A 26640-nucleotide genomic window follows, 5' to 3' on the forward strand; every position below is an offset into this window, starting at 1 on the left:
TGGCTACCTCTGTGTCTGCACTCGGCAGGCAGTCCGTCCATAATTGTATACCACCTAACCGTGGTTTTTTTTCATTCTTCTTTATACATACATAGTTACATAGACATCTTCTCTTTATCAACCAGTCTATATTAGCTGCAGACACAGTACAGTACGGTAGTTCACGGCTGTGGCTACCTCTGTGTCTGCACTCGGCAGGCAGTCCGTCCATAATTGTATACCACCTAACCGTGGATTTTTTTCAGTCTTCTTTATACATACATAGTTACATAGACATCTTCTCTTTATCAACCAGTCTATATTAGCTGCAGACACAGTACAGTACGGTAGTTCACGGCTGTGGCTACCTCTGTGTCTGCAGTCGGCAGGCAGTCCATAATTGTATACTAGTATCCATCTCCATTGTTTACCTGAGGTGCCTTTTAGTTGTGCCTATTAAAATATGGAGAACAAAAATGTTGAGGTTCCAAAATTAGGGAAAGATCAAGATCCACTTCCACCTCGTGCTGAAGCTGCTGCCACTAGTCATGGCCGAGACGATGAAATGCCAGCAACGTCGTCTGCCAAGGCCGATGCCCAATGTCATAGTACAGAGCATGTCAAATCCAAAACACCAAATATCAGAAAAAAAAGGACTCCAAAACCTAAAATAAAATTGTCGGAGGAGAAGCGTAAACTTGCCAATATGCCATTTACCACACGGAGTGGCAAGGAACGGCTGAGGCCCTGGCCTATGTTCATGGCTAGTGGTTCAGCTTCACATGAGGATGGAAGCACTCAGCCTCTCGCTAGAAAAATGAAAAGACTCAAGCTGGCAAAAGCAGCACAGCAAAGAACTGTGCATTCTTCGAAATCCCAAATCCACAAGGAGAGTCCAATTGTGTCGGTTGCGATGCCTGACCTTCCCAACACTGGACGTGAAGAGCATGCGCCTTCCACCATTTGCACGCCCCCTGCAAGTGCTGGAAGGAGCACCCGCAGTCCAGTTCCTGATAGTCAGATTGAAGATGTCAGTGTTGAAGTACACCAGGATGAGGAGGATATGGGTGTTGCTGGCGCTGGGGAGGAAATTGACCAGGAGGATTCTGATGGTGAGGTGGTTTGTTTAAGTCAGGCACCCGGGGAGACACCTGTTGTCCGTGGGAGGAATATGGCCGTTGACATGCCAGGTGAAAATACCAAAAAAATCAGCTCTTCGGTGTGGAGGTATTTCACCAGAAATGCGGACAACAGGTGTCAAGCCGTGTGTTCCCTTTGTCAAGCTGTAATAAGTAGGGGTAAGGACGTTAACCACCTCGGAACATCCTCCCTTATACGTCACCTGCAGCGCATTCATAATAAGTCAGTGACAAGTTCAAAAACTTTGGGTGACAGCGGAAGCAGTCCACTGACCAGTAAATCCCTTCCTCTTGTAACCAAGCTCACGCAAACCACCCCACCAACTCCCTCAGTGTCAATTTCCTCCTTCCCCAGGAATGCCAATAGTCCTGCAGGCCATGTCACTGGCAATTCTGACGAGTCCTCTCCTGCCTGGGATTCCTCCGATGCATCCTTGCGTGTAACGCCTACTGCTGCTGGCGCTGCTGTTGTTGCCGCTGGGAGTCGATGGTCATCCCAGAGGGGAAGTCGTAAGCCCACTTGTACTACTTCCAGTAAGCAATTGACTGTTCAACAGTCCTTTGCGAGGAAGATGAAATATCACAGCAGTCATCCTACTGCAAAGCGGATAACTGAGGCCTTGGCATCCTGGGTGGTGAGAAACGTGGTTCCGGTATCCATCATTACTGCAGAGCCAACTAGAGACTTGTTGGAGGTACTGTGTCCCCGGTACCAAATACCATCTAGGTTCCATTTCTCTAGGCAGGCGATACCGAAAATGTACACAGACCTCAGAAAAAGAGTCACCAGTGTCCTAAAAAATGCAGCTGTACCCAATGTCCACTTAACCACGGACATGTGGACAAGTGGAGCAGGGCAGGGTCAGGACTATATGACTGTGACAGCCCACTGGGTAGATGTATGGACTCCCGCCGCAAGAACAGCAGCGGCGGCACCAGTAGCAGCATCTCGCAAACGCCAACTCTTTCCTAGGCAGGCTACGCTTTGTATCACCGGTTTCCAGAATACGCACACAGCTGAAAACCTCTTACGGCAACTGAGGAAGATCATCGCGGAATGGCTTACCCCAATTGGACTCTCCTGTGGATTTGTGGCATCGGACAACGCCAGCAATATTGTGTGTGCATTAAATATGGGCAAATTCCAGCACGTCCCATGTTTTGCACATACCTTGAATTTGGTGGTGCAGAATTTTTTTAAAAACGACAGGGGCGTGCAAGAGATGCTGTCGGTGGCCAGAAAAATTGCGGGACACTTTCGGCGTACAGGCACCACGTACAGAAGACTGGAGCACCACCAAAAACTACTGAACCTGCCCTGCCATCATCTGAAGCAAGAAGTGGTAACGAGGTGGAATTCAACCCTCTATATGCTTCAGAGGTTGGAGGAGCAGCAAAAGGCCATTCAAGCCTATACAATTGAGCACGATATAGGAGGTGGAATGCACCTGTCTCAAGTGCAGTGGAGAATGATTTCAACGTTGTGCAAGGTTCTGATGCCCTTTGAACTTGCCACACGTGAAGTCAGTTCAGACACTGCCAGCCTGAGTCAGGTCATTCCCCTCATCAGGCTTTTGCAGAAGAAGCTGGAGGCATTGAAGAAGGAGCTAAAAGGGAGCGATTCCGCTAGGCATGTGGGACTTGTGGATGCAGCCCTTAATTCGCTTAACAAGGATTCACGGGTGGTCAATCTGTTGAAATCAGAGCACTACATTTTGGCCACCGTGCTCGATCCTAGATTTAAAGCCTACCTTGGATCTCTCTTTCCGGCAGACACAAGTCTGCTGGGGTTGAAAGACCTGCTGGTGACAAAATTGTCAAGTCAAGCGGAACGCGACCTGTCAACATCTCCTCCTTCACATTCTCCCGCAACTGGGGGTGCGAGGAAAAGGCTCAGAATTCCGAGCCCACCCGCTGGCGGTGATGCAGGGCAGTCTGGAGCGACTGCTGATGCTGACATCTGGTCCGGACTGAAGGACCTGACAACGATTACGGACATGTCGTCTACTGTCACTGCATATGATTCTCTCAACATTGATAGAATGGTGGAGGATTATATGAGTGACCGCATCCAAGTAGGCACGTCACACAGTCCGTACTTATACTGGCAGGAAAAAGAGGCAATTTGGAGGCCCTTGCACAAACTGGCTTTATTCTACCTAAGTTGCCCTCCCACAAGTGTGTACTCCGAAAGAGTGTTTAGTGCCGCCGCTCACCTTGTCAGCAATCGGCGTACGAGGTTACATCCAGAAAATGTGGAGAAGATGATGTTCATTAAAATGAATTATAATCAATTCCTCCGCGGAGACATTGACCAGCAGCAATTGCCTCCACAAAGTACACAGGGAGCTGAGATGGTGGATTCCAGTGGGGACGAATTGATAATCTGTGAGGAGGGGGATGTACACGGTGATATATCGGAGGGTGAAGATGAGGTGGACATCTTGCCTCTGTAGAGCCAGTTTGTGCAAGGAGAGATTAATTGCTTCTTTTTTTGGGGGGGTCCAAACCAACCCGTCATATCAGTCACAGTCGTGTGGCAGACCCTGTCACTGAAATGATGGGTTGGTTAAAGTGTGCATGTCCTGTTTTGTTTATACAACATAAGGGTGGGTGGGAGGGCCCAAGGACAATTCCATCTTGCACCTCTTTTTTCTTTTCTTTTTCTTTGCATCATGTGCTGATTGGGGAGGGTTTTTTGGAAGGGACATCCTGCGTGACACTGCAGTGCCACTCCTAGATGGGCCCGGTGTTTGTGTCGGCCACTAGGGTCGCTAATCTTACTCACACAGTCAGCTACCTCATTGCGCCTCTTTTTTTCTTTGCGTCATGTGCTGTTTGGGGAGGGTTTTTTGGAAGGGACATCCTGCGTGACACTGCAGTGCCACTCCTAGATGGGCCCGGTGTTTGTGTCGGCCACTAGGGTCGCTAATCTTACTCACACAGCTACCTCATTGCGCCTCTTTTTTTCTTTGCGTCATGTGCTGTTTGGGGAGGGTTTTTTGGAAGGGCCATCCTGCGTGACACTGCAGTGCCACTCCTAGATGGGCCCGGTGTTTGTGTCGGCCACTAGGGTCGCTTATCTTACTCACACAGCGACCTCGGTGCAAATTTTAGGACTAAAAATAATATTGTGAGGTGTGAGGTATTCAGAATAGACTGAAAATGAGTGTAAATTATGGTTTTTGAGGTTAATAATACTTTGGGATCAAAATGACCCCCAAATTCTATGATTTAAGCTGTTTTTTAGTGTTTTTTGAAAAAAACACCCGAATCCAAAACACACCCGAATCCGACAAAAAAAATTCGGTGAGGTTTTGCCAAAACGCGTTCGAACCCAAAACACGGCCGCGGAACCGAACCCAAAACCAAAACACAAAACCCGAAAAATTTCAGGCGCTCATCTCTAATAAACAGGACATGCCCACTTTAACAAACCGATCATTTCAGTGACAGGGTCTGCCACACAACTGTGGCTGAAATGACTGATTGATTGGTTTTGGCCCCCACCAAAAAAGAAGCAATCTCTGCACAAACTGGCTCTACAGAGGCAAGATGTCCACCTCCTCCTCATCGTCCGATTCCTCACCCTTTCACTGTGTACATCCCCCTCCTCACAGAGTATTAATTCGTCCCCACTGGAATCCACCATCACAGGTCCCTGTTTACTTTCTGGAGGCAATTGCTGGTAAATGTCTCCACTGAGGAATTGATTATAATTCATTTTGATGAACATCATCTTCTCCGCATTTTCTGGAAGTAACCTCCTACGCCGACCGCTGACAAGGTTACCGACTGCATTAAACACTCTTTCGGAGTACACACTGGAGGGTTGTCAACTTAGGTAAAATAAAGCCAGTTTGTGCAAGGGCCTCCAAATTGCCTCTTTTTCCTGCCAGTATACGTACGGACTGTCTGACATGCCTACAGTGATGCTGTTACTCATATAATTCTCCACCATTCTTTCAATGGTGACAGAATCATATGCAGTGACAGTAGACGACATGTCAGTAATCGTTGGCAGGTCCTTCAGTCCGGACCAGATGTCAGCTATCGCTCCTGACTGCCCTGCATCACCGCCAGCGGGTGGTTTTGGAAATGTTATCCTTTTCCTGGCAGCTCCAGTGGCGGTAGAAAATGAAGGAGGAGCTGTTGGCGGGTCACGTTCCGCTTGACTTGACAATTGTCTCACCAGCAGGTCTTTGAACATCTGCAGACTTGTGTCTGCCGGAAAGAGAGATACAACGTAGGTTTTAAACCTATGATCGAGCACGGTGGCCAAAATGTAGTGCTCTGATTTCAACAGATTGACCACCCGTGAATCCTGGTTAATTGAATGAAGGGCTCCATCCACAAGTCCCACATGCCTAGCAGAATCGCTGTTTTAACTCCTCCTTCAATCTCTCCAGCTGCTTCTGCAAAAGCCTGATGAGGGGAATGACCTGACTTGACTGGCAGTGTCTGAACTGACTTCACGTGTGGCAAGTTCAAAGGGTTGGAGAACCTTGCACAATGTTGAAATCATTCTCCACTGCGCTTGAGTCAGGTGCATTCCCCCTCCTTTGCCTATATCGTAGGTAAATGTATAGGCTTGAATGGCCTTTTGCTGCTCCTCCATCCTCTGAAGCATATAGAGGGTTGAATTCCACCTTGTTACCACCTCTTGCTTCAGCTGATGGCAGGGCATGTACAGCTGGTGCTCCAGTCTTCGGCACGCGGTAGCTGAATGCCGAAAGTGGCCCGCAATTCTTTGGGCCACCGACAGCATCTCTTGCACGCCCCTGTCGTTTTTTTTAAAATTCTGCACCACCAAATTCATTGTATGTGCAAAACATGGGACGTGCTGGAATTTGCCCACACGTAATGCACGCACAATATTGGTGGCGTTGTCCGATGTCACAAATCCCCTGGAGAGTCCAATTGGGGTAAGCCAATCTGCGATGATGTTCCTCAGTTTCCGTAAGAGGTTGTCAGCTGTGTGCCTCTTATGGAAAGCGGTGATACAAAGTGTAGCCTGCCTAGGAACGAGTTGGCGTTTGCGAGATGCTGCTACTGGTGCCGCCGCTGCTGTTGTTGCTGCGGCAGGCAATACATACGCCCAGTGGGCTGTCAGTCATATAGTCCTTAGTCTGCCCTGCTCCCATTGTCCACATGTCCGTGGTTAAGTGGACATTGGGTACAACTGCATTTTTTAGGACACTGGTGACTCTTTTTCTGACTGTTATGCACACCAGTGCCTGCAGGAAAGTACTGGTGTCAGGACTGTTATGCACTCCAGTGCCTGCAGGAATGTACTGGTGTTTGAACTGTTATGCAAAACAAATGGACTTACAGACAGACTGGGGAATATGACATAACGTACACAGAAGGTGATAGGTTAACAAAATACACACAAAGTGAACAGAGAAGCCCAGAGGCTAAGGAACTGGGTATCTCCCTTGTATTAGAACTGCTCAGATGGGAAAAGCAAGATGTTGTGTTTTAATACGTAGAGAACCCGAAATGCTGTTGCTAAGGGCAACAGCAAAACCCTAAAGGGTTACCAACGGGTGTGGCAGTAAACTCCTTGGTCAGAGATGGAATGATAGACACAAGGAGAGTCTCCACAATCCTAATTCTCACTTGCAGTGCACAGGTTCATCTTACTGCCACTAAACTGACCCCTGACACCTAGCACAGTGAGACAGGATTAGACAGGCAAGTCTTAGAATACAGCCGCAAACTTGCTAAGTTCACAGAGTAGTAACAGAACCCCAGCAAGCTAAACGACTGACTCCAGTCTTACTGCTAGGTCTGGATTGGCAGAGTGTAATACCAAATCCCCAGGCCTATTTGCAGTAAGCAACAAACAAATACAAAGCTACACAGTACTGGCTAACTTTCAGAAACTGACTAACCAACAAAGATTCAGCAGCATCTGCTTACCCTGAGAAGAGGCCTTATAAAGCAGGTGCTGTCCACGCCCCACTCAGACCTCACAGACTGTGAGCACAAAAACCAGCACCGGATCCCCTGCTATGCACAGAGCCTATAACCACTGCACAGCAAAAGACCCGAACCGGAGTATCAGCTGCGCTCAGGTCACTCCGCTAGCACTTGTCTCCCGGTTGCCATGACGACGTGGCAGCACAGGGCAGGAGACCCTAACAGTACCCCCCCTCTGACGAGGGGTCAAAGAACCCCTACCACCGGGTTTATCGGGGAACTGCGAGAAGAAAGAGCGTATCAGTCTGGGGGCATGAAGATCACAACTGCGCACCCACGACCGCTCCTCCGGGCCATACCCCTTCCAGTGCACCAAAAATGACAGCCGACCCCGAACCACCTTGGAGTCAAGAATCCTTTCAACAACAAACTCCCTCTGGCCACGTATCAGAAGAGGGGAAGGTCTTCCACTGGAAGAAGGATTACTAATCGCCCGTTTTAAAAGGGAACAATGAAAGGTTTTATTGATACCCAAAGAACGGGGCAGATCTAACTGAAATGCCACCGGATTGATAACCCTGGTGATCTTATAAGGGCCGATGAACCGGGGACCTAACTTATGAGATGGCTGTCTCAACTTCAAATTCTTGGTAGACAACCAGACGAAGTCTCCTAATTTGAAGCTGCAGGGTCTTTTCCGCTTATCAAAAACCCTTTTGGTCACTAATGACACAGACACAAGGGCTTTCTTCACTTTCCGCCAAATACCTCTAAGGACCGAAACCACAGAGGAACCACCAGGCGTGGAGTCCAGGAGGTCAAAAGAATTGGCCTTAGGATGATGCCCATACACACAAAGGAATGGAGAGATCCCTGTAGCAGAGTGAGCCGCGTTGTTATAGGCAAACTCCGCCATGGACAGATGAGCAACCCAGTCAGTCTGACACTTGGAGACATAACACCTGAGGAACTGCTCCAAGGACTGGTTCACCCTTTCAGTCTGCCCATTAGACTGCGGATGGTAGTCCGACGACAAGCTGACAGAAATTTGGAGATCGGAACAAAATGCCCTCCAGAATTTGGCCACAAACTGGGATCCGCGGTCAGAGACCACATCAAGTGGCAACCCGTGGAGACGCACAACATGCAGCATAAATAATTCAGACAGGCGTCTGGCCGATGGCAGCCCAACCAGTGGAACGAAGTGCGCCATCTTCGAAAACCTGTCAACGACAACCCAGATGGCTGTCATCCCCGAGGATTTGGGCAAGTCCACCACAAAATCCATTGAAATGTGGGTCCATGGCTTAGATGGGATAGAGAGTGGATGTAATGGGCCAACCGGAACCCCTCTAGGAGTCTTATTTCGGGCACAGATGTCACATGCCCGAACCCACTGATCCACATCCTTAGCCACCGAGGGCCACCACACCGCCCTAGATAGCAACTCCCGAGTTCTGGCAATACCCGGGTGACCTGCAGACTTCTTGGCATGGAATTCCAGGAACACTCGCTGTCTTAACCTAGGAGGCACAAACAAAAGACCTACCGGAAGGTCTGGAGGAGCCTGCTCCTGTGCTCTAAGGACTAATGATAAGAGGTCCTGGGTAATGCCCACTTTAATACATGATGGGGAAACAATGGGCAACGGCTCCTCGGTGGTCTCCTGGATTGGAGCAAAACTCAGCGAGAGCGCATCAGCCTTGATGTTTTTTGACCCAGGGCGATATGTTATCAAAAAATTAAAGCGAGCAAAAAACAAAGCCCATCGTGCCTGCCTGGCATTGAGACGCTTCGCTGACTCTAAATATGCCAGATTCTTATGGTCAGTGAGAATTGAGACCACAAACTTAGCCCCCTCAAGCCAGTGTCTCCACTCCTCGAGTGCATCCTTAATAGCCAACAATTCCCGGTTACCCACGTCATAATTCATTTCGGCAGGCGAAAATTTACGGGAAAAGTAAGCACAGGGATGAAGGCGATTATCAGACACTCCCATCTGAGAAAGCACTGCCCCAATACCCATCTCAGAGGCATCCACCTCCACCACAAAAGGACGCTCTGGATCTGGGTGTCGCAGCACCTTGGCCGAAACAAATGCCCTTTTGAGACGGGCAAAAGCCGCTTTAGCCTCACAAGACCAGTGAGCAACATCCGCCCCTTTCTTAGTGAGTGCCACCAAGGGCGCCACTATAGACGAAAATCCAGCGATAAATCGTCTATAAAAATTCGCAAAGCCCAGGAAACGCTGAAGCGCCTTCAAACTAGTGGGCTGCACCCAATCCAGGACTCCCTGTACCTTGGAACCCTCCATTTGGAAACCTTCTGGGGAGATAATATATCCTAGAAATGCGATTTGCTGAACTTCAAATTCGCACTTCTCCAGCTTCGCCCCAAGCCGGTGGTCTCTGAGTTTCTGGAGGACTAAGCGTACATGCTTCCGATGTTCCTCCAGGGAATGGGAGAAGATTAGGATGTCATCTAAGTATACAACTAAGAATCTATCCAAATATTCCCTGAGCACATCATTCATGAAATCCTGGAAGACTGCCGGGGCATTACAGAGCCCAAAAGGCATCACCAAATATTCATAATGCCCTGAGTGGGTATTAAAGGCAGTCTTCCATTCATCCCCCTCTCTTATTCGGATTAGATTGTACGCACCGCGTAGGTCAATCTTAGAAAAAATGGTGGCAGTACGAAGCTGGTCAAACAAGACCAAAATGAGAGGGCAGTGGGTATGAGTTTTTAATCGTGATACGGTTCAATTCCCTGAAGTCGATGCAGGGTCGCAACGAACCGTCCTTTTTACCCACGAAGAAGAACCCCGACCCAACTGGAGACTGTGAAGGTCTGATAAATCCCTTAGCCAAGTTCTCCTGAATGTACTCTGCCATAGCCTGAGTCTCAGGACGTGACAGGGAGTACAACCTGCTCTTGGGAAGCTTAGCATTTGGCAACAAATCAATGGCACAGTCATAGGGGCGATGGGGAGGTAGTACCTCTGCAACTTTTTTGGAGAACACGTCCGCAAAATCTGCATAACACCCTGGCAATCCTGGCAAACTTAGCTGCGAGAGCCTGACTGGAAGGCTCAAGCAACTCCTGAAACAATCAGTACCCCAACTAAGAATCTCCCCAGAGACCCAGTCAAATTGAGGATTGTGGGCCCTTAACCAGGGTAACCCCAACACCAATGGGGCAAAAGTACAGACAGTCACATAAAAGGACAATTTTTCAGAGTGTGTGGCTCCAATAAACAAAGAAATCTGGCTAGTGCAAGAGGTAATTTTACCTTGGGATAATGGTTCCCCGTTTAACCCACAAATCTCAATTTCCGATGCCAAGGGTACTAAGGGAACAGAGTGTTTCAGGGCGAATTGGCGGTCCATAAAAACCCCGTCGGCCCCACTGTCCACAAAGGCCTCAGTCTTGACAGTTTGACCGAGGATCTTCAAGGTCACCGGAATGATAAAAGTCTTCTTGGGAAATTCTGACTTCTGGCCTGACAGGATATTTCCCATCACCCTCAGGCCCTGAAGTTTTCCGGCTTTTCTGGGCATGATACTACCACATGACCTTTATTCCCACAGTACAAACACAACCCCTGCTGTCTCCTCCGCGTCTTCTCACGCGAGGAGAGGCGGGTAGCCCCAATCTGCATAGGCTCCTCTGAAAATTCCTCAGAGTCTGAGGTTCCCTTGGGAAGGAAGGAAATCTCAGTCTCCCTTTCAAGCCTACGCTCTTTCAGCCGTCTATCCACCCGGATGGATAACTGCATGAGCTGATCCAAGCTATCAGGCAAGGGATATTGTACCAGTTGGTCCTTTATCTGGTTAGAAAGACCTCTTCGGTACTGGTGTCTCAGGGCTGGGTCATTCCACTGGGTATCATGGGCCAACCTCCGAAACTCCGTACAGTAAACCTCAACTGGCCTTCGCCCTTGCTTAAGGATCGAAATCTGAGCCTCGGCTGAGGCCGTCTTGTCAGGGTCATCATACAACATGCCCAGTGCCGTAAAAAAAGCATCAACACTTTTAAGCGACGGACAGTCAGGCTGCAACCCATATGCCCAGACCTGTGGGTCTCCTTGTAGCAAGGAAATCACTATGCCCACCCGCTGAATCTACGACCCAGAAGACTGAGGCCTAAGCCGGAAGTATAGCTTGCAGCTCTCCTTGAAACAAAAGAACTGCGAGCGATCTCCAGAAAAACGATCCGGGAGATTTACTTTCGGCTCCTTAACCCCTGCAGGTGCTGCTGCTGCGGGAGCTCCGCCAGCAGCCTGGGAGGTGTGCATTTTAATGGACAAATCATTAAATTGTCGAGTCAGGACCTGCACCTGATCGACCACCTGTTGCAACGTATTTTGAGGGGTATGCTCCATATTCCCACAAAATTTCAACAGGAGTATTAGGCTGCTGAATATGTTATGCACACCAGTGCCTGCAGGAAAGTACTGGTGTCAGGACTGTTATGCACTCCAGTGCCTGCAGGAATATACTGGTGTTTGAACTGTTATGCAAAACAAATGGACTTACAGACAGACTGGGGAATATGACATAACGTACACAGAAGGTGATAGGTTAACAAAATACACACAAAGTGAACAGAGAAGCCCAGAGGCTAAGGAACTGGGTATCTCCCTTGTATTAGAACTGCTCAGATGGGAAAAGCAAGATGTTGTGTTTTAATACGTAGAGAACCCGAAATGCTGTTGCTAAGGGCAACAGCAAAACCCTAAGGGGTTACCAACGGGTGTGGCAGTAAACTCCTTGGTCAGAGATGGAATGATATATACACAAAAGTGCTGCGCTTGATGTATGCTTAATGACAGTTAATAAATTTAGTATATATTTATATTTACATGTAAAGGTGTCTGCTTAAATCAAATTAAAACACATATGGAACTTGCTGATAAATTATAAACACATTTAATTACACAAACAATGATAAACAATAAAAAACATTTAAAAGAAAGCTCAAGCACACTGACAGACGTTTCTGAAAGGTTACTTAGTTGAAGTGATTCGTAACAATGTATCCGCAATGCTGCCACATAGACCTTATTTGTAGTCTCTTAGTATCAATATACTGAATTGCAACAGTTAATGCCTACACGAGAAAAACTTTAACTCCTGTCCTCAGTGCTACTGGCGTCCCAGTGCAGAGGAAATGATGCTGATCATATTTACCCGACCTGCGGGAGGATTCAGGAGAAAGCTAAATACCTTCCAAGCGTCCGCCGCCGGCACTATCGTGGTGCAGATGCTTCTGTCCTGGCGGGCGGATACGGACGCTGCTCTGGAACGCTGACCTGATGTTCCGGTAATTCCAAACGTCCGCCGCCGGCACTAGTGTGGTGCAGATGATTCTGTCCTGGCGGGCGGGCTGGGACGCTGCAGTGGAAGACCGACCAAATGTACCGGTGTAGGTTCTCTGAGGCTGTTTGTCAAATTCAAATTCGCCGCTGTAGGGAAAAGTGGCTAGCAGTAATCAGTACGTCAGTGGGCATGAGCCAAAAGGAGTGACGTCAACGCGTTTCGTCCCGTCTCCCGGGACTTCCTCTCGTCTTGAGGAAGTCCCGGGAGACGGGACGAAACGCGTTGACGTCACTCCTTTTGGCTCATGCCCACTGACGTACTGATTACTGCTAGCCACTTTTCCCTACAGCGGCGAATTTGAATTTGACAAACAGCCTCAGAGAACCTACACCGGTACATTTGGTCGGTCTTCCACTGCAGCGTCCCAGCCCGCCCGCCAGGACAGAATCATCTGCACCACACTAGTGCCGGCGGCGGACGTTTGGAATTACCGGAACATCAGGTCAGCGTTCCAGAGCAGCGTCCGTATCCGCCCGCCAGGACAGAAGCATCTGCACCACGATAGTGCCGGCGGCGGACGCTTGGAAGGTATTTAGCTTTCTCCTGAATCCTCCCGCAGGTCGGGTAAATATGATCAGCATCATTTCCTCTGCACTGGGACGCCAGTAGCACTGAGGACAGGAGTTAAAGTTTTTCTCGTGTAGGCATTAACTGTTGCAATTCAGTATATTGATACTAAGAGACTACAAATAAGGTCTATGTGGCAGCATTGCGGATACATTGTTACGAATCACTTCAACTAAGTAACCTTTCAGAAACGTCTGTCAGTGTGCTTGAGCTTTCTTTTAAATGTTTTTTATTGTTTATCATTGTTTGTGTAATTAAATGTGTTTATAATTTATCAGCAAGTTCCATATGTGTTTTAATTTGATTTAAGCAGACACCTTTACATGTAAATATAAATATATACTAAATTTATTAACTGTCATTAAGCATACATCAAGCGCAGCACTTTTGTGTATATATTTTCTAGTTGGTTGAAGGAATTAGCAGTCCCCCAGTGCTTGCAGCTGCTGTATAGCCATTTTAAATTCAATTTTTATTTGCGCCAGGAGTTAGAGTGGTTAAACACTCTTAATCTTTTTATCTTAGAGATGGAATGATAGACACAAGGAGAGTCTCCACAATCCTAATTCTCACTTGCAGTGCACAGGTTCAGCTTACTGCCACTAAACTGACCCCTGACACCTAGCACAGTGAGACAGGATTAGACAGGCAAGTCTTAGAATACAGCCGCAAACTTGCTAAGTTCACAGAGTAGTAACAGAACCCCAGCAAGCTAAACGACTGACTCCAGTCTTACTGCTAGGTCTGGATTGGCAGAGTGTAATACCAAATCCCCAGGCCTATTTGCAGTAAGCAACAAACAAATACAAAGCTACACAGTACTGGCTAACTTTCAGAAACTGACTAACCAACAAAGATTCAGCAGCATCTGCTTACCCTGAGAAGAGGCCTTATAAAGCAGGTGCTGTCCACGCCCCACTCAGACCTCACAGACTGTGAGCACAAAAACCAGCACCGGATCCCCTGCTATGCACAGAGCCTATAACCACTGCACAGCAAAAGACTCGAACCGGAGTATCAGCTGCGCTCAGGTCACTCCGCTAGCACTTGTCTCCCGGTTGCCATGACGACGTGGCAGCACAGGGCAGGAGACCCTAACACTGACATCTGTGTATATTCTAGATATCGCCTGCCTAGAGAAGTGGAAACTAGATGGTATTTGGTACCGGGGACACACTACCTCAAGCAATTCTCTAAGTCCCTGTGAACTAACGGCGGATACCGGATGCACATCTAATACCAACATAGTTGTCAAGTCCTGAGTTATCCGCTTTGCAACAGGATGACTGCTGTGATATTTCATCTTCCTCGCAAAGGACTGTTGGACAGTCAATTGCTTACTGGAAGTAGTACAAGTGGTCTTCCAACTTCCCCTCTGGGATGACGATCGACTCCCAGCAGCAACAACAGCAGTGCCAGCAGCAGTAGGCGTTAAACTCAAGGATCCATTGGAGGAATCCCAGTTAGGAGAGGACTCGTCAGACTTTCCAGTGACATGGCCTGCAGGACTATTGGCGTTCCTGTCTAAGGAGGAAATTGACATTGAGGGAGTTGGTGGTGTGGTTTGCAGGAGCTTGGGTACAAAAGGTAGAAGGGATTTAGTTGTCAGTGGACTGCTTCCGCTGTCATCCCAAAGTTTTTGAACTTGTCAATGACTTCTGATGAATGCGCTCCAGGTGACGTATAAGGGAGGATGTTCCTAGGTGGTTAACGTCCTTACCCCTACTTATTACAGCTTGACAAAGGCAACACACAGCTTGACACCAGTTGTCCGCATTTCTGTTGAAATAATTCCACACTGAAGAGGTGATTTTTATTTTTATTTTGACCAGGCATGTCAATGGCCTTATTCATCCCACGGACAACAGGTGTCTCCCCGAGTGCCTGACTTAAACAAACCACCTCTCCATCAGAATTCTCCTTGTCAATTTCCTCCTCAGCGCCAGCAACACCCATATCCTCATCCTGGTGTACTTCAACAGTGACATCTTCAATTTGACTATCAGGAACTGGACTGTGGGTGCTCCTTCCAACACTTGCAGGGGGCGTGCAAATGGTGGAAGGAGCCACCTATTCCCATCCAGTGTTGGGAAGGTCAGGCATCGCAACCGACACAATTGGACTCTCCTTGGGGATTTGTGATTTAGAAGAACGCACAGTTCTTTGCTGTGCTTTTGCCAGCTTAACTCTTTTAATTTTTTTAGCGGGAGGATGAGTCCTTCCATCCTCAAGTGAAGCCGAACCACTAGCCATGAACATAGGCCAGGGCCTCAGCCATTCCTTGCCACTCCGTGTCGTAAATGGCATATTTGCAAGTTTACGCTTCTCTTCAGACGCTTATAATTTAGATTTTTGGGTCATTTTACTGAACTTTTGTTTTTTGGATTTTACATGCTCTCTACTATGACATTGGTCATCGGCCTTGGCAGACGACGTTGATGGCATTTCATTGTCTCTGCCATGTTAGTGTTCTCCAGTTTTTTAATGTGTGGAATTATATGCCAGTAATATATCTGGAATTAGACGGCAGTAATGTCTGGAATTAGATACCACTAGATAGATACCAGATACCACAGCACCCTACAGCAGCAAGATGCAGTACAAGACACTGGACTTTTAGTCACCACAATGCAGCACTGATACTGAGCACAGATATTGAGCACTGTTCAGGATAATAGAACTGACACTGGGCAGCGAGAACAGCACTGGACTACTGTACTGTACTACTATATACTGGTCACCACAATGCAGCAATGATAATAATGAGCACAAATATTGAGCACTGTTCAGGATAATAGAACTGACACGGAGAAGCAAAATACAGCAATGGACTACTGTACTGTACTACCATATACTGGTCACCACAATGCAGCAATGATAATAATGAGCACAAATATTGAGCACTGTTCAGGATAATAGAACTGACACTGGGCATCGAGAACAGCACTGGACTACTGTACTGTACTACTATATACTGGTCACCACAATGCAGCAATAATAATGAGCACAGATATTGAGCACTGTTCAGGATAATAGAACTGACACTGGGCAGCGAGAACAGCACTGGACTACTGTACTGTACTACTATATACTGGTCACCACAATGCAGCAATGATAATAATGAGCACAAATATTGAGCACTGTTCAGGATAATAGAACTGACACGGAGAAGCAAAATACAGCAATGGACTACTGTACTGTACTACTATATACTGGTCACCACAATGCAGCAATGATAATAATGAGCACAAATATTGAGCACTGTTCAGGATAATAGAACCGACACTGGGCAGCGAGAACAGCACTGGACTACTGTACTGTACTACTATATACTGGTCACCACAATGCAGCAATAACAATGAGCACAGATATTGAGCACTGTTCAGGATAATAGAACTGACACAGAGAAGCAAAATACAGCAATGGACTACTGTACTGTACTACTATATAGTATATACAGTACTGGTTACCACAATGCAGCACTGATACTGAGCACAGATATTGAGCTGATATTTAGCTGATATTGGGCTATTCAGGCAGAGAACGTAGCCACGTCCTCCCCGCTCAATGCACGAGTGAAAATGGCGGCGACGCGCGGCTCTTTATATGGAATCCTAATCTTGCGAGAATCTGACAGCGGGATGATGACGTTTTCCCCCGTTCAGGTTTTGCGAGTAAGGCGGGAAGAACCGAGGCTGCCTCGGACCCGTGTAAACCACGTGAAGTTCGGGCGGGGGGGGGTTCGGATCTCGACGAACCGAACCCGCTCATCTCTAATTCAAATGTTTGAAAAGTCGGTTGGGTGTCTGTTTTTTCACACAACTGTCTTTTCAAACAATTGAATACCTCTAATGTGTTAAAATAAAAGAGCACAAATTGCTCTACCAATATGTGCCCTCTTGTTTTAAAAAAGATCTTTTGATAATGTTTAGAATTCTTGGTTCTCATTGCACAGTTCTCACTCTGACTAAGGGTGTGTACACACTAGGTGATATTGCGTATAATCCGGCCGATATCAGCCTGATCGTATGCAGTATCGTTCACATCGTCTAGTGTGTACGCACAATGGGGCAGATGTATTAACCTGGAGGAGGCATAAGGAAGTGATAAACCAATGATAAGTGCAAGGTGATAAACGCACCAGCTAATCAGCTCCTAACTGTTAATTTACATATTGGAGCTGATTGGCTGGTGCGTTTATCACCTTGCATTTATCACTGGTTTATTACTTCCTTATGCCTTCTCCAGGTTAATACATCTGTCCCTATATCATGTACGATGCGCGCTCCCAAGGGTGGTATGCGACACCGCCCATCGGACCTACATGCAGGTCCGACAGGCAATGTTGCTTACGAGGGCCATGCTGCCAAATGCAGCATGGCCGTACCCGTTGCTCCCGACATTAGCGATGTCTCATTGTGCACACATTGTCTAGTGTGTACATAGCCTACAACCATGAGACATATTTGTGCAACACTAATTGTTACCTGCAGACTCTTCCATCTGATGTCCCTCTACTCGCTTTTTCTCCCTATTTGTCTCCGGCTCTCTCCTCTCTACCTCCTGCTTTCTTATACGGCCTGCAATGCTGTCTGTTTTAGTTCCCTCTCTCCTATTTACAAAAATTGGTCCTTTTATTAGAAAGTATTTAATCTTCTGACTTTTTATTTACCTGTATCTGGTTATTTCTTATGTTTGTTGCAGACCTCCTAATATAATCTTTATTAAAAAAAATAAAAAATAAAATTGGGATGAGAAGAACGCCAACCATATGTGCAGGGAAGCACATATCCCCTTCAGGAACGCCGCTTGCCAGGATGGAATGGTTGGTCATGAAATGACACAGCCAGACCCGGTAACAGGGACTACTACTGAGATTGAGTACTGCCACTGATATTGAGATCTGTACAGTCTTCTCTTTCTCTTCCAGCTCAACATGTCCTCGCAAACCTGTTCTTTCCCAGCTCCTCCACTCCCCACCCACCAATGAACAGGCACTTTCCTTTTTAAGCGTGCACTCCTCTCCGGTCTTCCAAAAAATAATAATAATACAACTTTCAATCCTAAAACCTGATTTCTCTCCTCCGCTTTACTTACAGTCTACTTAAGCGGCTTATCTACAACAACTGCCTGAACCACTTACTTTCTACTCACTCTGCAATTGGATTTCCACAAAGACTTACCTCACTAAAGTGACCTTTGATCTACTCATATCTAAGTTGAAAGATAACTTCTCTCTACCTATCTTCCATTACCTCTCTGACATTTTGAATGCAGCCACATAGTCACTTCTTCTTTAATACTTTACAATCATGTTTCCTTCATAATAGTGGACCTAATTCAGAAGTGGACACTAATGTGTCCACAATATCGGCCTCTGTCCGAACCACAGAAGCAATTATATGTAAATATTAATGTCACCCTTTCCCATGTACACCAGCATGCGATGGAAAGCGCAAATGATGAGACGCCCACCTTTAGTGTTCATGGAGAGTGCAGCTACTTAAGTGGGTTCAACTCTCCACGATTGGAGCAAAATTATATGCACCATCAACACTTGCAACAGCCTATGGTCTGCTCAGTGTTTCCTTTTGAAATTCCTCTAAACATGGCTTCTGTGGCTGTGGATCCACATTCACTGACACGCCTGTGACATTCATACACCCGAAATGTGGGGCTGGCCATGTGGGAAGTGGGGGTGAACTCGCAGCACTTCCCCATTTTCATCACTCTGGAGGTGTGCCCAGCAGTCCTGGAGATGCTGGGCTGCCCCCAGGCTCTTCCCGCACTGTGACCAAATGCTGTGCGCATGATGGCGTTTATCCAGTCTGCTGCAGTGAGAGTGCTTCCACAACTCCACCCCGCGGGACACTGCGGCCTGTAAGCAGGACAGTCCCTGAAAAGTAAGGATGTATCGCCAAAGACATGGCAGTTGGGAGATTTGTTGATAGTGTACCACAAGAGGTTCTCAGCGCCATACAAAGTGCACATGTAGATACAGTGCAAACATAACAAAAGGTAAAGTTCAAAACATAGGATATAATCTGTAAAAGCGTTGCTGCACATATTTATGGGGCAGATGTACCAAACCTTGGTGAGTGATAAAGGCTGTGAAGCAGGTTTAACAATGAGTGATATTCTTTATGAATGATAAATGGAATATCACTCGTTGTTAAATCTTCTCCACAGCCTGTAACATGGCAGTTAGGAGCTGATTGGTTGGTACATTATCTCTCTCCACTTTATCACTCTCCAAGGGTTAGTACGTCTCCCCATGGTCATCATAACCTAATCTGATTCTTCAGTCTTCACCATCACTTCTGTGCAGATGACAGACAAATCTACCTCTACTCTCCTGACCTTTCTCCTTCCCTTTGATAGCCTCTACCAAATTCCCTTTCTGCATCTCCTCCTAGATGCCCCAGCGCTACCTAAAGATCAGCATGTCCAAAACGCAGCTCATCATCTTCCCCCTTATAGTGTCTATACCTCTCCACTAATCACCCTCACAGTTGCCAACATCACACTCTCCCCCTGTCCTCTCAATCCCGCTGCCTTAGTGCCATCTATGACTCAGTTGCCCCTTTCTTATTTTCTTATTCAGGATGTTACAAAAAAACCTCCTCTATTTTCTTAATATCTTTCTTTGACAACTGCAACCTACTGATCTCTGGTCTTCCCCTCAACATCCTTCTCCTCTCCAATCCATCCTAAATGCAGTAGGGAGATCTTCCTAGGGATGTCTATCGCCGGCAATGCCATTAATAGTCGATGGTTTAGACATCAATAGATTAGCTTCGCGCATGCGCAGATTGTGAAACACCATGGTTGGAAAACCATCAGGGTTCCGTCACCGCCTTTCACCATCGGTCGCCTCCCATTGATGGTGAAATTGGTCTTCATCACCATCAGATGATTAATGGATGCTAACCATTGTAGATAACATGTTGCCATGACCATAACAAGTAATTATAATAAAGTGCCTCTTTGGCTACAATAACAGTTCAGCTAACCTCTGTAGTAGCTGTTTGTGATTGGTCTGCACAGCTGATAGTTATGCAATTGCAAACTCACAACTCATTCGCAATGATTTATATATGGGGGAGAGCCCCACAAACTGTCAGGACCTTCTGGTCCCCATGCAGTTCAAAGTGTGTGTGGGCTTTAACAGTCTAAGCGGCTCCCTGTCCCTGTGGAAGTGGCTGCAATCCAATTGTAAAAACTGTGGACTTTTTCAAGATGAAAAAGTCCAGCTGTAAAAAGTCCACAGCTGTAGATGAAACACGTAGCTGCACGTAATTTAGCCGTGTAAAGTTTGCAAAAAGTTTCTTATTGTAAAATTTAGTAAATTGTGTTTATATTGAGTTTATATGTCATCCTTATGTTCAGTTATGTGGTGAGGGACAGGATTAGCTTGTTTGTTCATATATATTATAATTGGTAGCCACAACCACTGGTTTTGCCTGTTACATTGGGTTCACTACGGCTGGCCGGCGGTCGGGCTCCCGGCGACCAGCATCCTGGCGCCGGGAGCCCGACCGCCGGCTTACCGACAGCTTGGCGAGTGCAAATGAGCCCCTTGCGGGCTCGCTGCGCTCGCCACGCTACGGGCACGGTGGCGCGCTACGCGCGCCACACTATTTTATTCTCCCTCTATGGGGGTCGTGGACCCCCACGAGGGAAAATAAGTGTCGGTATGCCGGCTGTCGGGCTCCCGGCGCCGGTATACTGAGTGCCGGGAGCCCGATCGCCGGCAAACAGAAGACCACCCGTTACATTGACCATTAAATAATTTGAAGTGGTCCTAGACCACCAACCCAGGGCATCCCCCCTCTTTTCCCCCAAAGAGTCAGGAGACTCCCAGTTTTGGAACCACTGGCCTAGGGCATTACCAGCAACTAGCATATACAAATAGCCCTGAAAACACATTCCAAATCACCACGATATATGGCGTAAGGAATGTTACATTTCAGTCCTACATCACATTTCTTGATAGTCATCTAAAAGATGAAATCCCCCACCCAGTTACAGCCTGGTGAAACTCAGAAAATTAGAATATCATGCAAAAGTTCATTTATTTCAGTAATTCAACTTAAAAGGTGAAACTAATATATTATATAGACTCATTACATGCAAAATGAGGTATTTCAAGCCTTTATTTGTTATAATTTTGATGATTGTGGTTTACAGTTTAAGATAACCCCAAACCCAAAATCTCAGAAAAATAGAATATTACATAAAAAAAAGGATTTTAAATGCAGAAATGTTGGCCCTATGAAAATTATAATCATGCATATGTACTTAGTACTTGCTTTTGGCCCCTTTTACATGAATGACTGCCTTGGCGTGGCATGGATTCTATCAGCCTGTGGCACTGCTGTGTTGTTATGGAAGACCAGGATGCTTCAATAGCGGCCTTCAGCTCTTCTTCATTGTTCGGTCTCATGTCTCTCATCTTTCTCTTGGCAATGCCCCATAGAGAGCCTGGATTGTCAGGAAAAGGCCATTCAAAAGTGTGGGGGAGCTTCATAAGGAATGGACTGAGGCTGGAGTTAGTGCATCAAGAACCACCACACATAGACGGATCCTGGACATGGGCTTCAAATGTCGTATTACTCTTGTCAAGCCGCTCCTGAACAACAATGTCACTTTGCATGTAATGAGTCTATAGAATATATTTGTTTCACCTTTTAAGTTGAATTACTGAAATAAATGAACTTTTGCACGATATTCTAATTTTCTGAGTTTCACCTGTACAAGCCCTCACTGGCTCCCCTTACCTTTCAGAATCCAATTCAAGCTTCTCACTTACTTCTCTCCCATTTACATCTCTGACATTATCTCCCTTTATACTCCCACCCATCCTCTCCACTCTGCTAATGCACACCACCTCTTTTGCCTACTGTTTACCTCCTCCTACTCCTATCTACAAGAAATTGCATGTGCTGCTCCCTCTCTCTGGAATTCTCTACCTCTCTCTATAAAACTTCTAACTGGCTCTCAAGTCCCACTTCTTCACCAAACCCAGCCAAGTCTCATCCTAACCCTTTGTCCCTCTCTCAGTGTCTGCCCCTCTCCTTTAGAATTTAAGCTTTGAAGAGCAGGGCCTTCTTCCCTCATGTGCTTTTCCTTCTCTTACTTAAACCATCTTCTACTTTCTCTTACGTCCTAGAGGATACTGGGGTCCACTAGGAGCCTTCAGCACTTCAAGAAATCAATAGTGTGCACTGGCTCCTCCCTCTATGCCCCTCTTACCAGACTCAGTTTAGAAAATGTGCACGGAGGAGGCGGTCACGCTTAGGGAAGCCCCTGAAGAGTTTTCTGCATTTATTTTCTGTTTGTTATTTTCAGGCAGGTCTGATTGGCACCAGCCTGCCTGCTTCGTGGGACTTAGGGGGGAGAATGGCCCAATTTCCTAAAGAGTTAATGGTCCCGTTTCTCCGCTGACAGGACACTGAGCTCCTGAAGGAGTCATTCGCAAGCCCCACCACGGCGAGCGTACCCTCCCACAGCACGCCGCCACCCCTAACAGAGCCAGAAGAGTGGTGAGTACAGTGCCGGCATCCCGGTTAGCGGGTCGCCTGCAGGAATGGCGGCACAAGGGTAGGAGCGCAGCTCTGAGTGCAGGATGCGCTCCAGGGGGCTCCGGAGGACATAGAGTGTAGTCTGTCCGCTGTAAGGGGTGCGCTGAGCCACCACTGATTACCCACACTGGCTAAATACCTAACAGGGGTTTTAACCCTCTGATAGGCATAAAAAATACCTCAGGCCAGTATAAAAAAGCAGGAAGCCGAGCGCCATCAAGGGGGGCGGGGCTTAACTATGAGCGGATCCAGCAGCTCACCAGTGCCATTTTCCCTCTGCATCTTACACTGACAGGAATCACAGGGAAGGGCAGCTCCTCCACAAAGACTCCATGTCTCCTCAGCGGTACCAGGGGGTCTTATAAAGGGGGGGGGGGGGAGTGTTGTAGTATACTATGCCCTATTTTGGGACTATAAAAGGGCGACCCAGCTTAGTTTTACTTGGTTACAGGGGCGCTGTGTGGCTGGCTCCAATTTCTGTGTCTCCCTGAGGGCTTTGTGTGGGTTAAACTGTGTTTTCATCGTGTGTGTGTGTGTGTGTGTGTGTGTGTGTGTGTGTGTGTGTGTGTCTTCACGTTACCATGTCCAGGGACTGTGTTTCCTGCACAGCTGAATGTCTTTCCTCCCCGGGAGACTCACTACCCTGTATTCAGGATAGTGCACATTCTCAAGCTAGTGGGGCAGAACCCCCATGGTTAGCTTCCATTAAAGGGATTACCTAATATTTCTACTAAATTATCACATAATGAGAAAGAGATGCAGCTTTTAAGACAGTCTATGGATGACCTGATGAACAGAGATTCAGTTCCCATACCAGCGTCTCAAATCACCACCATTTGCCCACAAAAGCGTACTCTGGCCCAGCTCATGCAGGATGATACTGATGACGATACATCAGATCCAGAGGAGGGTGAAGTGGATGCGAGTGGGGGGGATGCGGTCCTGTCACAAGTAATACAGGCCCTGAAAAGAAATCCTCAGCTACTTTTCCTGCATCAAAGGAATTGAATGCCCTGTTTGAAGAAACTTGGGCAAACCCTGACAAAAAATTTCAGATCCCTAAATGATTAATTACTTCCTTTCCCTTTCCTCTGGAAAATAGAAAGAAATGCATCGGTATGTCACGTAAGATAGTCTTACCTGTTCCTGGGGCAGCATCCTTAAAGGACATAGCTGACCGCAAGATTGAGAACACTCTCAAATCGTTATACACTGCTGCTGGGGTGGCCCAGAGACCCACTATTGCTTGTGCATGTATTACTAAAGCCATTGCAAAGTGGTCAAGTAACCTAATTAACGGATTGGATACCTTACCCAGGGGGGAGATAGTTTTACTCCTGCAGCATATTCAAGACTCTGCTAACTTTGTGGTGGAGGCCATAAAGTAAATTGGTTTGCTCAACGCACGCACTACTGCCATGGCAGTGTCAGCACGCAGGGGCTTGTGGCTACGCCAGTGGACTACGGATGCGGATTCCAGGAAAGGCATGGAAAACCTACCATTCACAGGTGAGGCCCTTTTTGGAGATGAACTGGATAAGTGGATATCCAAGGCTACGGCGGGTATGTCTACGTACCTTCCTTCCGCAGCACCCCCAGCTAGGAAAGCCTACTCTGCTCCAACTCTGCAGTCCTTTCGGACAGCGAAATTCAAAGGCAAATCCAAAGGTTCTTCTACAGCCTTCAAAGGTAATAGAGGTAAACCCAGAAAACCAGCAGCTGCAGGTTCTCAGGAAGCCTTCAGCATGACGGTGGTCTGCACTGCCTGGAAGACAGGAAGGTGGGAGCTCGGTTACGTTATTTCAGTCATATTTGGGCAACATTTTGCCAGGATCCCTGGGTCACAGACCTTATCACCCAGGGATACAGACTGGAGTTTCAGGAACTCCCACCTCACAGATTATTCAAATCAGGCTTACCAGCTTCTCTGGAAGCAAGTACGACTTTACAGGCAGCAATTAAAAAACTGGTACAGACTCAGGTCATTGTCCCAGTTCCACTTCAACTACACAACAAGGGTTATTACTCAAACCTGTTTGTGGTACCGAACTGGACGGTTCGGTAAGGCCCATTTTAAACCTCAAATCACTAAACCCGTATTTAAGGGTGTTCAAGTTCAAGATAGAGTCTCTGAGAGCGGTGATCTCAGGTCTGGAGGAGGGGGAATTCCTGGTGTCTCTGGACATCAAGGATGCGTACCATCATATTCCGATTACTAGAAGACTATCACTACCAGTTTCAGGCCCTGCCATTTGGTCTCCCCACGGCACTGAGGGTATTTACCAACGTAATGGCAGAGATGATGTTTCTCCTCCGCAAGCAGGGAGTGAACATAATACCGTATCTGGACGACCTGCTGATAAAAGCGCCTTCCAGAGAGAGGTTGTTGGACAGCATTGCCCTCTCAACCCGACTACTTCAGGATCACGGATGGATTCTGAACCTACCAAAATCCCACCTTGAACCAACACGGAGGCTTCCGTTCCTAGGGATGATACTGGATACGGAGGAACAGAAGGTATTCCTTCTGTTGGAAAAGGCATTGGTAATCCAGTCAATGGTGCGGGATGTTCTAAAACCAGCCAGGATATCGGTGCATTTATGCATTCGTCTTCTGGGGAAGATGGTCGCCTCTTACGACGCTCTGCAATATGGAAGGTTTCATGCGAGGCCCTTCCAGCTGGATCTGCTGAACAAATGGTCCGGATCGCATCTTCACATGCACCAGAGGATACGTCTGTTGCCAAAAGCCAGGATTTCTCTTCTGTGGTGGCTTCAGACTTCTCACCTGACCGAGGGTCAAAGGTTCGGGATTCAAAATTGGATTCTGCTAACCACAGACGCAAGCCTCAGAGGTTGGGGAGCGGTCACCCAGGGGGAACAGTTCCAAGGAAAATGGTCAAGTCAGGAAGCCATTCTTCCAATCAACATTCTGGAACTAAGGGCCATGTACAACGCCCTTCTACAGGCATCGCATCTTCTTCAAGATCAAGCTATTCAGGTTCAGTCGGACAATGTGACGGCAGTAACGTACATAAACCGACAGGGCGGAATGAAGAGCAGAGCAGCAATGTCAGAGGTAACAAAAATTCTCCTCTGGGCAGAAAGACACGCGGTGGCGCTGTCGGCAATCTTCATTCCGGGAGTAGACAACTGGGAAGCGGACTTCCTCAGCAGACACGACCTCCACCAGGTAGAGTGGGGCCTTCACCCGCAGGTGTTCGAGTCCTTAACACGTCGGTGGGGAATTCGACAAATAGACATGATGGCCTCTCATCTCAACAAGAAGCTAAAGCGGTATTGTTCCAGGTCGAGAGACCCGCAAGCAGTGACGATGGACGCTCTGGTGACTCCATGGGTCTCCCAGATGGTTTACGTGTTTCCACCTCTTCTATTGATCCCCAGAATGCTCAAAAGAATAAAAAGGGAAAAGGTTCAAGCAATTATCATTGCTTTGGATTGGCCAAGAAGGGCCTGGTACGCGGATCTACTGGAGATGCTCCTAGAGGACCCGTGGCCTCTACCTCTTCGAGAGGATCTTCTACAACAGGGACCGTTCGTCTATCAAGACTTGCCATGGCTATGTTTGATGGCATGGAAGTTGAGCTTCAAATTTTAGCCCAGAAAGGCATTCCGGACAAGGTTATTCCAACCCTGATCCAAGCCAGGAAAGGGGTAACGTCTAAACATTACCACCGTATTTGGAAAATATATGTCTCGTGGTGTGAAAACAGGAAATTTCCTGCAGTTGAATTTCAGCTGGGACGTTTTCTCCTTTTTCTAGTCGGGTGTGGATGTGGGCCTAAGTTTGGGCTCATTGAAGATCTAGATTTCGGCCTTATCCATTTTCTTCCAGAAACATTTGGCTTCCCTCCCTGAGGTTCAGACATTCTTGAAGAGGGTTCTGCACATCCAACCGCCCTTTGGGTCTCCCACAGCACCTTGGGATCTTAACGTGGTGTTGCAATTCCTACAATCGGAATGGTTAGAGCCTTTACAGGAGGTTGACATAAAGTTTCTTGCGTGGAAGACCGTTACACTGTTGGCCTTAGCTTCTGCAAG

The sequence above is a fragment of the Pseudophryne corroboree genome, chromosome 2 (assembly GCF_028390025.1).
Source record: "Pseudophryne corroboree isolate aPseCor3 chromosome 2, aPseCor3.hap2, whole genome shotgun sequence".
Lineage (NCBI taxonomy): Eukaryota > Metazoa > Chordata > Amphibia > Anura > Myobatrachidae > Pseudophryne > Pseudophryne corroboree.